Genomic DNA, 14,610 nt, shown 5'->3' with positions numbered 1-14,610 from the left:
GCTTAGACTCATTTTAAAGAGCTTTCGAATGAGTATAGTGTGATCGCTGGCATTCACGTGCGTCGTTGTTGTTGTCGCATTAGAAGTTCGAATTCAATAAAAATTCATGACAAGTTTATTCATAGTGTTTAGATAAACTAACTAAACAAACTAGCGACTTATTTTTGGCGATTTTACTATGCAATTTCAACACACGGATAATTTTGGTGAAGTAATGCAATGCATAAAATCGACTGTTTCTTTGAAAAACGAAAATAACCGTATGTAGTGCCTACGGTCAAATAAGGCAAAAAACATTTGAGTTATGTCCTTCAAAAAGCTGTCAAAAATTCATTTTTCGTTCAAATCATCTAAAATCTCGCGAAAATGTCTCTGATGGCCCAGCTGATACGAGAAAAATACTAGTGAAAATATCGCATAACCTTCATATATGGACTTAAGTCCGGGCTCGTCGTTGGCAAAATCTACAATAATTTAGACTGTCTTCAGATACATTTTCCAAGGAATTGAACTATTGTAAATAAGTAGTATTTGGCATTGGAGGAAAAAAATGAGCAGCTTCTAACACTGTGGGGGTAGTATCTCTTTCAAAACAAGTTTTTTGTATTTTTCGAACGTAACAGTTTCATGGAAAAATATTTTTGGTATCCTCTAATTCACCTGCAAAAAGCAAGAAAGGGTTAACTTAGCGAGAGTCACAAATCTGATACCACGCTGTCGATCTCAACAACGTCAGCTGAAACGTACCCGCGATATTCTTTGTTATATTATGAAGTTAAGTTTCGCTCACGCTAACAAAATTTAAAATGAAGTCATTGCTTATCTTAGCCAGTTTTGAAGATTTTTGTGCAATTAATGCGTTCGGAGAATTTTGACGTAGTATTTACGTCTCTGGGTGTAATTTAAATATTTTTTAAACAGAAGCGTTACGTAGACTTTAAACCTACAAAACGAATTGCGAATCTTGTTCCACAAATAGAAAGGAAAACCAGGGATGCATGAAGCACAGCACGAGCTGAGCAGCCGCTTTGAACGAACCAAACGCATTAAGCACTGACACCGTTCGTGCTACATACCTAGAAAAAATCGTGTAAATTTATTTCTCCTGACCCTGACATATACGAGCATCAAAAATGACTTACTTTTAATTTTTTTTTTTAATTTTGCATGACGTTGAATTTCGGAAATCATGTAATTTTACTCCACATATTGCGTTTGTTCTGAATGGCAGAAAGTGTAATTTTATGTCATTGTGCATGTAATGTATGTTTCATGTAAAATTAAACGGAGCACGGTTATATTCCGTCATTTCGTGAATTAGAGTTTGTTAAATTCTGTCATGCTTGCAATTACGTAAACAATAAAAATCATATTTTTTGGTGTGTAGGTATCCTTCGTGCTTGAGCTGTAGGACTCGAAGAGCTAGCACGGTAAGTTTGCCTGATGAGCTAGAATGATGCAGTAGAGTAAACTATGGAACGAAAGAATAGGACAAAGCAAAAAATATAAGTAGGTAAATGTGAGACATGTTGCTGCAAAAAACGATGCAAACATTGTTACTCAAACTAACGCGTTGTATTTTTGCTACCTTGCTATAGCTCGGTGGAGCGTGCTAGCTATCATCGAGCTAGTGAAAGCTTTCACTTGTTGGTGCTCGTGCTACTTGCTAGTTCAATGAACTTAGCTCTGACACATTATGAGCTAGTGCACAAGAATAGCATACGGTGCAGCACCATGCCTGAGGAAAACGTTTAACGCTTGCTACCAATACCATTTTTGCTATGTAAAACTTGTTTAAATAGCTCAAAACCTATTTTTATGTGAATCAACATAAATGCTAGAGCCTGGAAATATATGTGCAACTGCTTTCCTCAAAATCAGACGTGTGAAAGACACAGAGCAGAACACATGTGCGTACACTAGAGTTCCCAGAAAAACGATGAATTTTTGAGAACACTATAGCCCCCCCCCCCCCTGAGTCGATTCCTAGTCCCACCAGGAGTACTTGCTCCAAATTTAAAGCAAATCGGACAGGTCTAGCTACCGGACGACAATTTACAATTTACATGGAGAAAACCCACACCTCGCATTTTCGCCGCTAGGTAGCACTGTATACGTTGTACTACCACTGTAAGTGAAAATAAGAAAGATAATTTATTTGCCTACAACTTTGTCGAAGGCTGCTAGTGAATCCGGCTTTTTTAAAAAAGTTATTAAACTTTTAACGAAGGGATGTCTGAGTCAGTTTTGGCTGGGGCCTAGCAGTGCATGGTTGTGTACCAGTACTCGAATCTCGATTCCCACGAACTATACCTTTTTGTTAAATAATCGTTAGGGTTGGCTCAATGGTATGTTCAAAAGAATTATAGTACATAATACGAGTTATGTTTTGGTTAGAAAATTTTAGTTCCAACTGTGACCGCACAGAGGGCGCCAACACTAACTTTTTATAAAAGAGAGATAGAATATGGAAATGTTCAGAAGAATTATTTAAAAATGCTTTTTCTATAACTTTGTGGAAGATACCTAATCCCTATCTCTTTCTGGTGAAAAGTTAGTGTTTGCGCCCTCTATGTGGTAAAATGTGGAACTGAAATTTTCTAACCAAAATATGAATCGTATTACTTACTATAAATCTTCTGAACATACTTTTGATCTAAACCTAACCATTATTTCACAAAAATGTTTAGTTTGTGCGAATCAAGTACTGATACACAACAACCATGCACTGCTAGGCCCCATGCAAAACTGACTCAGACATCCCTTCGTTAAAAGTTTAATAACTTCTTTTAACAAAGCCGGATTCACTAGCAGTCTTAGACAAAGTTATAGGCAATTAAATTATCTTTCTTATTTTCACTTACAGTAATAAAACAACGCATACAGTGCCACCTAGCGGCGAAAATTCGACTTAGTGGGTTTTCTCCATTTAAATTGTCGAAAAATCCCATGCAAATTTCAGGCACGTTGGTCCGATTTGCTTCAAATTTGGAGCAAGTACTCCTGGTGGGACTAGAAATCGACTCAGGTATGGCCCGATAGGGGTAATTTGTTTCCTGTCACTCTAGCGTACACACAAAATTCGACGGTATTAAATTGATATTACCACAAAGGTAGTAAACGGTGGAATGACGAATTTTGGTAGCTGTACATGTATGTGCATTATGGTGGGACAAAAATTAGATTCCAGCTCCGAGCAACTTTTTAGGTACCATTTGGGTCCTAGAACAACTGTGCAAATTCTTAGCTCGATCGGTGAAACTATATTTTTGCGCCCACTGTTTAAAGTTTACATGGGATTTTGTATGGGAAAATTAACTTTTACAAAATAATTCCTCCAGGAGTCGCCCATTACTTCCTAAAAAAATCATTATTTGGCTTTTATAGAAAATTTAACAAAGAAACAAAGTCTCGAAAACCACGAAACGATCTGACGCTTGAGAAAAAAGTTATTAAGCAGAAACCGATTGATGCTCTGATGATTCATGAAATATTCATTTTTTCTAGCACCACTGCTGTTGGTTATCCAATTATACGCAATTTTGATTTAATCCTCTCTTAATGTGTCTAAATCGTTTATCTATACTATTTGGCCACTTCTCAAGGTTTTGAGGGATAAATTGAGGCTTCTTTTGTACATATTAAGAGGATGTTAAAAAATTTTGTATATAATTAGACCGTCAGAAGCAGTGATGCTAAGAAAAGTGAAATTTTCATCAATCTTAAGGGCATCAATCGGTTTTTGCTTAATAACTTTTTCCAAAATCATCAGATCGTTTTGCAATCTTCTAGACTTTTTTTTCCTTGACAAATTTCCTATAAAAATCAGCCATCTACTTATTTTTAGGAGATAACGGGCGACTCTTGGAAGAATTAATTTGCAAAAGACAATTTTCCCATACGAAATCCCATGTAAACTTTAAACCGTGGGCGCAAAAATATAGTTTCACCGATCGAGTTAAAAATTTGCAGAGTTGTTCTGGGAGCTAATTTGGACCCAAAAAGTTACTCGGAGCCAAATTTTATTTTTTTCATATAACCATGTCCCACTCTAATGTGCATCACACAATCGAACATTTTTCAGTATGTGTCAACCTCGGATCTGTTCGTATGTAGGATAATTCGGTCGATTTCTATCATAGTATTAGTATCGAGTCAAACGAACCGGAATTCTGGCAGATTTCTGCCTGAATTTAGGCTGGAATCTGCCACATTATTGTCAGAAACCAGTCGGAATAACGGATTTTTTAATTGGTAAGTTGGATAGCGAAATAAATATTTTAGGCAGTTTCCGGATGCTGCCTACCTCCTGAATCCGACACAGTTCCCGATTCGGACCGGTTCCCAAATCCGTACCTCCCAGTTCCGGATTAGTTCCCGGAACCAGAATCTGGACCAGTACCCGGATCCGAACCAGCTCATCCCTTTTTCCCCTTCCAAGTCCGGACCTGAACTAAACCCAGACTTGGTGCTTAGATCCAGACAAGTGTCTGCACCTTCCTACTAGACAATAAAACATAAAACTCACGGAACTACTATTAAATAAACTACGCTATGCACCCATGAGGGGCGAACTCCTACGTGCAAGTATTGTCATTAGACAGCAAATGATGGACAACATTGCGCGGAAGATGGAGAGGAAAATGCATCTCAATCGATTGCCAGCTCATCTGCGGCAAACTAACTCAAAATAGAGTTTTCAATACTACAAACGGTGGCCAAATTTGTGGTAGCTGTTCAGACCATAATGGCAACCGCAAAAGAAGCATCAAGCCCCCCAAAGTCCCCAATATTGGTGTTATCGCACGTATTTGGATATTGTTATAGAAAATACTGAACACAATGAGAGGGAAATTATTTTCCAAAAGACGAAATGAACATTTCAATTCATATTCATATGAGAATGGTTTCCTTAATAAGGACCGATTGTTTTGGATATTTTTACAGCTCACCGTTTCCTTGCCTGTGACGGAGCGGTTTCTTAATACATCTCGTGGCGAAGGCCATTTTGACGCTTTTCGTTGGCTACTACTAACGGGGATCGTTTGTTATAGGAACTAACAAAGTGGGTCACCGGCGGCAAAATACGTGTGGCTTCTACGACGTTCAAACGTAAACTGGAGAATTTTTTTTGCTGTAGAAAGTTGGTTTTACCTGTTTGCAAAGATACTCATCGTCAAATGGGAGGCGCTAACAATAAAATAAAATTTATCCTCGCTAGTTGAAAGGTAGACTTCCAATCAAATCTCAGCTAATGGTGGCTTTAACAAAATCATATTATCGTAATTGATGGTAATCGTATCCTCTACGGAAACTGTTACACAATTGTTTGGATTATCCCCTAGCAGATCGCGCTAAATCTATTTATACTGTTCAGAACAGCAGCAATATTTGATGTTGAAAAGTTATGGATTGGTAATTGTTGGGGTTTTTTTTGACGCAGTGCAATTATTCTGTGTACGTGAATGATATTCTCTTACCATTGAAGTGGAGCAAAGCACGACATCTTAGCTTCTTTTTTATTGCAAAATCTCGAAATACGTAAGATTACCCTGTCACGCTAAAGAAACCGAAAATAATGACAGGTAGAGCATGATTTTTGACAGATATAATGGCTGAATTGTAAACATTATTATGAGCGTTGTTGAGTTCATCTAACAGGAACATGTTGAAGTGTTGCAAGTTACCCCGTTCGACGGTAGTGTAACCTTATTTATTTAAGACCAAGAGAGATATTTTGTGAAAAACAGAAAGTTACAATTTTCACTTTTGATCAATTTTTTGTGATCTTAGGCTCAAAATTCACATAAGAATTGAATTATTTTTCCTAAATTGTTTTTTATGAAAAATCTTCCCTTTGAACATGCTTCGTAGTAAATTCATACCATGCAGGATAATTCTTTTTTATTGGTGGCGTTATCAACATATAATAATTTTGGCGTTTGTTACTATTCGAAGAGCTTGAACAACATTATACATCTGATGGGCTCCTAACTATTTTAAACATTAAGGTAGTTTTCAGTGGTGTCGCTAAGGGGGGGGGGGCGAAGGGGGCAGCCGACCCGAGCGGCAAAATTTGGGGGCGGCAAATGCTGCTCAACATAATTATCTATTAGTGATTATCATTGTTCATTAATCGCGATAAACGAAGAGTGTTGATGATCAGAAGTACGACGGATCTGACGGAACACAACAATATATATCTGAACCTGAACCTCAAACTTAACGATCTTAGCAAATCCAAGCGAAAATTGTTTTTAAAAAATTCTTTATTATTAGCTTAACTATTTTTGATAGTTAGCTTAACTATTTTTGATAGTTACAAGGAAGAATAAAGGTGAAAGTGCAGTTTGTGTCTCACAAATAAGGAACCAGAAAAATTGGATTCTTACTGCTGCAATTGAGAGTAAATTTGATGTTAATTTTTCTCTTATATTTATATTAACACTGTCTAATTGTGGCAAATATATCCCACACGCTGTACGGCGTTTTATTTAATTTCAATAACGTTTCCAAACTTTTGGGAATTTCCAACACTTACAATTGCAATTGGTTTTTGATAATGGCGAAATCTTTGCACTAACGCACCCCTTTAACTCTCTTGTTACCTACCGTACCAATACTTTGCTATATCAATATGTCGTCTCTAGCTCACTCCGTTAATTGCCGTTTGTCCCCAGCTTCGCAGAGCACGAGGACTCCTCAGGTTCCCTCCATCGTGGTCGACCTACCTTGCTCGTTGTGACTACTTGTGCCAGACTGATTATTTTCAGGAACCATTTTACCCGTTTGTCGTCCGCGACTTTGAGGACGTGCCCAACTCACCACAGCCTCGTATATTCTGCTGTGTGAACAATGGATAGTATAGTCCCAGAGCCACAACGTGATCTTCTGATGCCCTTGGAGGAGTCTCAGTGGTGTGCCCTGAACACCACTCTGACTTTCCTTTTTTGTTCGATTTTCGAACAATAATTGAGTTTGTAATTGAAAATCGCACACTTATCGTGACTTACTTTATGATTTATCTGCACTTAGTTTATAAAGTAAATCAATATATCTAAATATGAAGACTTTTATAAAAGAGCACGAAAAAAAGCACGAAAACTAGTTTTTTAGAAAATCCTTGGAAAGTGACACGGAAAATCGAAACTATCAATATTGAGTACCAACAGATTACTAAAGTTTGAAGACATGTAAAAAATAACTTCACTGCAGATTTGTTTTTCGAGGTTATGTGCTTGATGCCGAGGGCCGGAGCATTATTTAAGGAGATATTATGATGGACTGACAGCATCTAAATGTCGGTTTACATAATTGAGATCGACGGTGTCGTTACGGTTTCGATTGCGTGTGACGAAGCGGTTGGTTGTTTCAAGGACCGTTTTATCCAGTGAGTGAAGATTTTGAATGGAAATCGCACAGTAACAGTATTGCTGTGTTGGATTTGTTCTTCACAAGCTTTACCGCACGTCATGTTTTGCACTAAATAAAGGCAAATAGGCCATTTTAGTAATACAATCGCGAGTGGCAAGTACGCAGAGAATCAAAATCCAATCAATGCCGCTCTAAGCACTTTTTTACAGAAATACTGGAGAAAGCCATGTCTCACCACGACAAATCGTTGTACTCTCTTGGCTTGGGAAGAGTATGACTCTGACGATCCCCATCGTGAGATATCTGTTACTGCTCCTAAAAACTGTAGTCGAACGAGATTTATTTGTTAAAAACATTTGCTTTTAACAGCCGAATATAACAGCTACAGGAAGCGCTGAGACAAAGCCGAAGCAAACGGCTCCAGGTTTTGGAAATTTGAGAGGTTCCACCGTTTCAAGAAACATCAAAAAAAGGGGGTTATCTTCTCGCTGATCTAACTTTCTTCGTGGTCTTTGCTACAATTTTAAAGAGGTGGCCTGCTTTCCTGCCCATGATCAAATATTTGTCCCTTTTTTGTTGCTATGCAAATATGAAAACGAGCTTTAAGTTTGCACTATTTTCACTATTTTCAATTGTAAGTCATTGCAGTTCGTTATTTAATCTTCTATCAACTTTAGATTTAATTTCTTTTGATTTTTCTTTATTATTCTTCAACCATATGATTTCCTTCTGATACTCAATTAGATTCGGTGTTGGGAATCTGTCGTAAGCTGCGCGCGTCCACTATCATCGTCTACTGATTCGCCATTTTGATGTTTGTCATAATACTGTTTCTACCTATCGATCATTTCAAACATATCTCCAGTGACACATAGCCTTCGCAAGAAAGATTCGCTATCTTCCTTGTCTTATTATCGTCGTATAGCTCTATCGCCACGTTATCTGGATCTACCGTATTTTTCGTCCGAATACTGAATTTTTTTTCTGATCCGTGCTTGTTTGTATCGTTTCTCGTTCACCCTCGTATGGTGCTACATCATTCTCGCCTTTCCCGTTATCTTCTCTTTATCTCAGTAGTGCTACCTGTGGTACTTCATAAGTTGCTCCAAGAGTAGTCACATCGACCTATTCTTCCGTTGGTAATGCCGTCTCCAGCTTCTGCACGTATTTCTGCAGCACCATCGTAGCTGCCAGATGTTGAGCCTCGGCGTCCATGCTCACGAGTGTTGTACTAACGTTTCTGTGGTTGAGAAGATCACGCATCGTTGACCGTTGTCGTTTGTAACGGAGTGTAGACTGTCCGGTTCGTTCACCGGTTTGTACCTGCTGACCTATGTTGGCGTTTATGTCGCCGTAAATCAGCTTAACATCCCATCGTGAGCAGCTGTCATAGAAACGCTCCAGATCCGCCTAAAATGCATCTTTGTCTTTCGCTGGTCTCGCTTTGTGTGAGCAGTGAACGTTGAAGATACGTTAGTTGAAGAAATGGGCTTTTGATTGTCACTACACACATTCTCTTGCTGTTATTTGAGCACTATAAAACCCAGCTTGTTTGTTGTGCCACCGCTCTGGTAGAATGTGGCTGCTCGATGCTAGCCTTTTCAAACCTTCTGTCCTGCTGAGCAATGCTACGACCCCGAAGTTACGAGTTTACAGCCAGTCGTGCAAAATTCGGTCGATCCCCTGGAAGGCAAGCGGCTTACAGTTCTAAATTTCCAACAGCACTTTTTTCGTAGCATGACTTAATTGATCCTATCTGTACGCAAAAGCTGTGTTTCCAGACGGCTTATTACAGCTGCACAAAACTCCTATCTGGTCGAAGGCTTCTAATTTCACTACGATAATTCCTGGTGACGATAGCCCACAGTTTATCCGTTGTGTGTCCAACAAAAAGAAAACAGGCCGACCCGGGTACCTGCAAATTCAAAAGTTTGTAGCTTTGTCAATTTTTGATCGATTTAGGACACTTTTGGATGTTTTGAATTCAGGAAATCATCCACTTTTAGAAACAGTGAAATTGAACACGACGAATATATCTGGTTAATCCCGCCAATCCAGATTTCCGGAAGGGTATTCCAGTACTGAAAAACAATTAGGAATTATTACGAAGGGTTCTTATGACGATTTGACCTAGGAACGGTCACTCACTGGATTGGAACTTACCTCCAGAAATCCAAATAACCGTGAACCAGATGCATTTTTACAGATTCTAAAAGTGGTTGAATTCTGGAATTCAAAACATCCAAATGTTGGAGATTGGAGAAAAAATGCCATAGATACGAGTATTTCGGTTTTGGGGGTACTCGGGTACCCTGCCGGGCTGTTATGGGTTAAAAAAATCCAAAAGCTCTTCCTCAAACCCCCGATCACCGGATCATTAGTTTTTTTCCCCACAAAAGTAATGCTTGGTATTATTCTAAGATGTCACTAAGTTGCAATTTCCCGTTTGGGAAAGAGTACTGGAATTTCATGAATTAAAATCTGCAAAGTAGTTCGCTGTCGGAAACATAACGGTTAAGTGCGACCTTGTGAACAGAGTTGTAATCTCACTTTGCTCATCGTGATTAATACGCAACACTGCCGCAAAGCTACTTGGTCAAGTTCGAATACGTTTTATTCTGTTGATTCCAAATGGATAAAAAAATGTATTCATGATGAATGATTATTGAAAGTTTAATAAAAAAAATCGTTTTTAGGTGCAATATATGCACCACCGCAGAAAACTCTATTGATGAGATAGTTTGGTAAGTCAGAAATATGTAAGGGGCGGCAAATTTAACTTTTAGCCCCGAGCGGCAAAAAGCCTAGCGCCGCCACTGGTAGTTTTCAACAAGATAGGTCGAATTTATGTGCATTTCAACACAATTATTAAATTTTACAGCTTACTTTTCGAATGGTAAGTCGGTTATGTTGATCGGAAAATTTATTCCTGAGATATTGACTGATAACTGCAAAAAGTGCTCAAAATACGTTTTTTAAAAAAAAAACCCTAACTTGACTTGGGAAACACTTTTTTCCTATTTTAATGCAATCGACCCAAAATTTGTAAATTAGTGTTACGTTACTTTTATTCGCATGAGTTCATGACTTTTCTTCTAATTTATTCTTACTTATTTTATAAAGCAGATCAAAACTTCTACCCTTCTTTGACCGGTGTCCTCGGCAGGATTTAACCCAGCCAACCACGCGCCATGGGCTTGCATATAGTACCAATTATTCTGAGCCATAAACGAAATTAAACTTAGAGGTCAAATCACACATCAACCTGTCAAACCTAATCGAAACGAAGCATGGAAATGGCGGTGCTGACTAAAATATTATTACTGTTCATTTTCCACATTGTACACTGCTGAGTGACCGAGGAAATGACTCCTCGCAGGAAAATTATTGCTTTTTTTTTATCCACTATCAGGTCCGGAAAAGTTTCACTTGCTTTCCCTTCGCGGGCAGTAGTGCTATAGAAAGGCTAGTGTTGAATAATAGACGGTATAGAGCTAAAAGCATGTCATTATTGATTCTATGGTTATTAAACTTGCAGTGATTCGACGAGTCGGAGTTAATTTAGTTAGTTACTTCATTAATATGGTAATCTGTGGCCTGGCGGGTGCACAAACAGACGATAACGGGTGGATTTTTCATCCTCGGAGTGCTACCAAATTGAGTGTGTTATGCAAATCCGTAGTAGTTAATTCAGTTGTGATCTTCTGCGGCATACAAGATGTTGACATAAATTTGCCAGTTTAAATTGAGTTCGAAGTAGAACGTTCCGAAGGGGGATAAACAGTAACAAAGCAAAGCCTGGCGCTGAATGCTGTATAGGAACTTTGGAATAATTCAGCCAAATCCCAGAAAAATAATAGTCTATGTCCAACACAATATGATATTAAGACTGCTCTTTGGCGCTCACAAATTATTCAACGAAAAACAAAATATTTATTTCTTTGACGCGCAATCTACTATATTTTCTTTCATAAAAGCAATGTGTACTAACTTAAAACTACATTTATGAGCTAATGAACTAACCCCGCCAAATAGCGGTGTTGGGCAGCTGGCCGAAAAAAATTGGGTCTCCAAAGTACTTATCACTTTAAAATTTTATTTGGCTTTAATTTTCTCAATTTTCAACCGAGTTCAACTAAACTATCTGCATATTGGAACAATTATTTAAAATTTATTCACTATACTTGTTGGTGAGGTCAGAAAACACGTTCTGGCTTTACAAAAAAATTCCGTGGGGTCTGTCAGAGGGCCTTATGAGCCATGTTTATTAATCTTATAACTTCTAGTTCGAAATGTGCCTTAGCATTACCTGAGTATGAATAAAAATCATAAATATCAATCTACTGAATTAATTTGGAGACATATAAGCTGGTTTTGGGCAACCCAGAGACGATTTTTGGTTTGGAGGCTCAGAGGGTAAGGCACTGGTCTCATAAACCATTTATCGTATGTTCGAGATTCATCCATGAAGAATTTGTAGTGATCAGTAGAATCGTAGCCCAAACCCTGCAATTGTTTGTATATTAATAATCGGCTACAAAATCTGTTGCAACAGAAGGTCAAGCTCCAAAACGAAAAGAGAATATTAAAATTTTGTTTTGATAATTCATTTCTCAAATCTTTGAAAATAGCTCGTCACCAGCTAGGGGTAATCGGGCTGAAAGCGGATTACCCATCGTTGCGAATCGTTTGTCTTCACTTCATACCCTTATCTCTACCTTAAGACCTCGAAAGTTCTTCTTTTGAATTAACTCACTGTATTGTAACATTAGAACTAGACAAAGGTAGAATCAAAATAAGAGAAAAAATGGACATCTGCCAGAATGCGTCGAAGAAAATGCAATAATCAGAATAAGTCTCTTTTCCGCTACTGTTCACCTATTGAGTAAAACATCTCGAATAGAAATCACCCCGGTTATGATATAAATTCATATGTTGCTGGAAAATTTAATCAACAAACTTTTCACCGGTGCAACGGGCGATCGATTCAAAACTTTACCCGAAGTCGCGCTCAGTTTGTCACCGCTCAGCCTCGTGTCGGGAAATGTGCAAGCATGTTTTCGAGATGGTTGAAGCTCAAACCCCCGGCCCAACGTTCACCGATCCCACCACTTCCGCAGCATTGTGGTCTTGGGAGCACGTCTTAATACAACGGGTTTTCCCAGCAGTCTATGAAAAGTTTTTCAAAACTCTAATTTAAGTTTCAACTCGCATTTCTCATTTTGCTACGTTATTTTTCCGTTCTTCTTTCTTTAACCCAGCTTACGTGGAGTGGGAACTGTTGTCGTTCGCATAGTTCATCGTAAAGTGCATTCGCAGTTGAGTTTTCGTCGGTGCACTTTGCTGTTGGTCACTTTTTTTGCTTAAACCTGTCCAATTCGCGCGAAGCGATTTCTTATCTTTTCACAAGCAGCATCCCATCTGCAGCGCGCATAAAAGCTTTAGCTAAGTACTTTTATACGACGAAATAAATGAGTTTTATAATATCGTGTATTATCAGGAGAGTAGAGGGTACAAGCTACCGGTGGTCTGAAAACATTTTCCGGTCTATGATTAAAAGGAGCGGAAAAACATTGCACAAAATGCAACGGTTACGAAGGTTCCGCGGGGGAAGAAGCGAGCAAGTCAACCTCTATCACAACAACAATGACTTATTTTTCGAACTGTAAAACAAATCCTGGTGAAGATATATCAAATGTACTGCTGACTCATCTCTGGTGGGTCACCACCGGTTAGAGGTGACGACGGACCTTTCGGCTTGGCTACCAAAATAAACGTCAACGCTTGAATAAGAAACTGGGTTTCTTTCCAGTCACGTTCAGGGTACCGCAGACAATTTGAAAGTGTCATTAGTAGAAGATACTTTCTGGCAGGAATCAAAAATGGACCTGATGGAAGTTGGCACGCAACCATTTCACTGATTTCAGTGCGTGTATGCATATAATTGTGAGAAATGAACAAAGTTGGTTTCCTAGTCTTTGGGGGAATAAACTTTCCCGGAACTTTGAAGCTTTGCTGAAGTGGAATGGTTTTCTGGAATTGCTATCATCCCGATCATAGCTTAGTATTCACACTAGAGAGAGAAAAGCAACGGCAAAGAAAGTGACCGGTCCCAGTGTGCAATAAATGATATTCTATAGTGCTGGATGCATTATCCACACTCCAGCTGAGCGATAGTAGAGTATATTACATTTTGTTTTAAACGGCACATGCGATATCTTCTTAAATTATTGATCTGGTGGATCATAAGTAGCTGGACTAAACGATAACACATTGTTAAGGAGAATATACTATATATAATAGAGATGGTCGGGTTTCAATTTTTTCGAACCCGAACCCGAGAGCATGAAAATTTAAAAACCCGAACCCGACCCGAGCCCGATATTACAAAATTTGAAAAACTCGAGCCCGACCCGAGTCCGAACATTTTAAAACTTAAAAACTCGAACCCGACCCGTACCCGAGAATGAAAATTTTGTAAAACCCGAACCCGACCCGACCTTAGAATTTTAAAATTTGAAAACCCGAACTCGACCCGAACCCGAAAATTTACAATTTGAGAAGCCCGATCCGAATCCAACTTGCTAATACGAATCAACCAAAGATCTCGAAGATTTTTAATTCTATGGTACCCGAGCTGGACCCTAGGCTCATCTAAGAGAAGTAGAATCACTCGTATCTACAGTATCACCATACGCATTGAGGTATATCTACATATGGCAAAACAAATCACTGCCGAGTAGAATCCGCATTTATATTTACTATTATTGAACGTCAAATTTGTAATGTTCTGAGAAACTTATAAATCGTCGATATCTTAACCGGAAATTAAGTTAACCCATTCATGCCCATGTTGTTTGTGGACAACAACGTTTTTAAACAGCTATAACTTTTGATTGAGGCAAGATTTGTTCACAAAACCAAGTAAGGCTAATAAACCTGACTATTGCCTTTCATTTTATTACTAACAATTACCAGGATCAGTTCTAGAACTGAAGTTATTGCAATTTGTCTGTTGGATTCCAATGGAGCAGTGCTGCCAGGGCCAGTTTACGTTGACAACGAAAAATGATTTTTTATATATCTTCGTTATTATTCAATATTATTGAAAACTGATAAAACTTATCAAATTCGAGTGTCCTTGGCTACGTTTCCCACGTAAGTGGACTATTGTAAATATTCTAGGAGAATTGCATTGACCATTGAAAGGTAAAAATTGAGCAGCTTCTAGCACTT

The sequence above is a fragment of the Topomyia yanbarensis genome, chromosome 2 (assembly GCF_030247195.1).
Source record: "Topomyia yanbarensis strain Yona2022 chromosome 2, ASM3024719v1, whole genome shotgun sequence".
Classification (NCBI taxonomy): Eukaryota; Metazoa; Arthropoda; class Insecta; order Diptera; family Culicidae; genus Topomyia; species Topomyia yanbarensis.
This window is presented reverse-complemented; position numbering follows the sequence as displayed.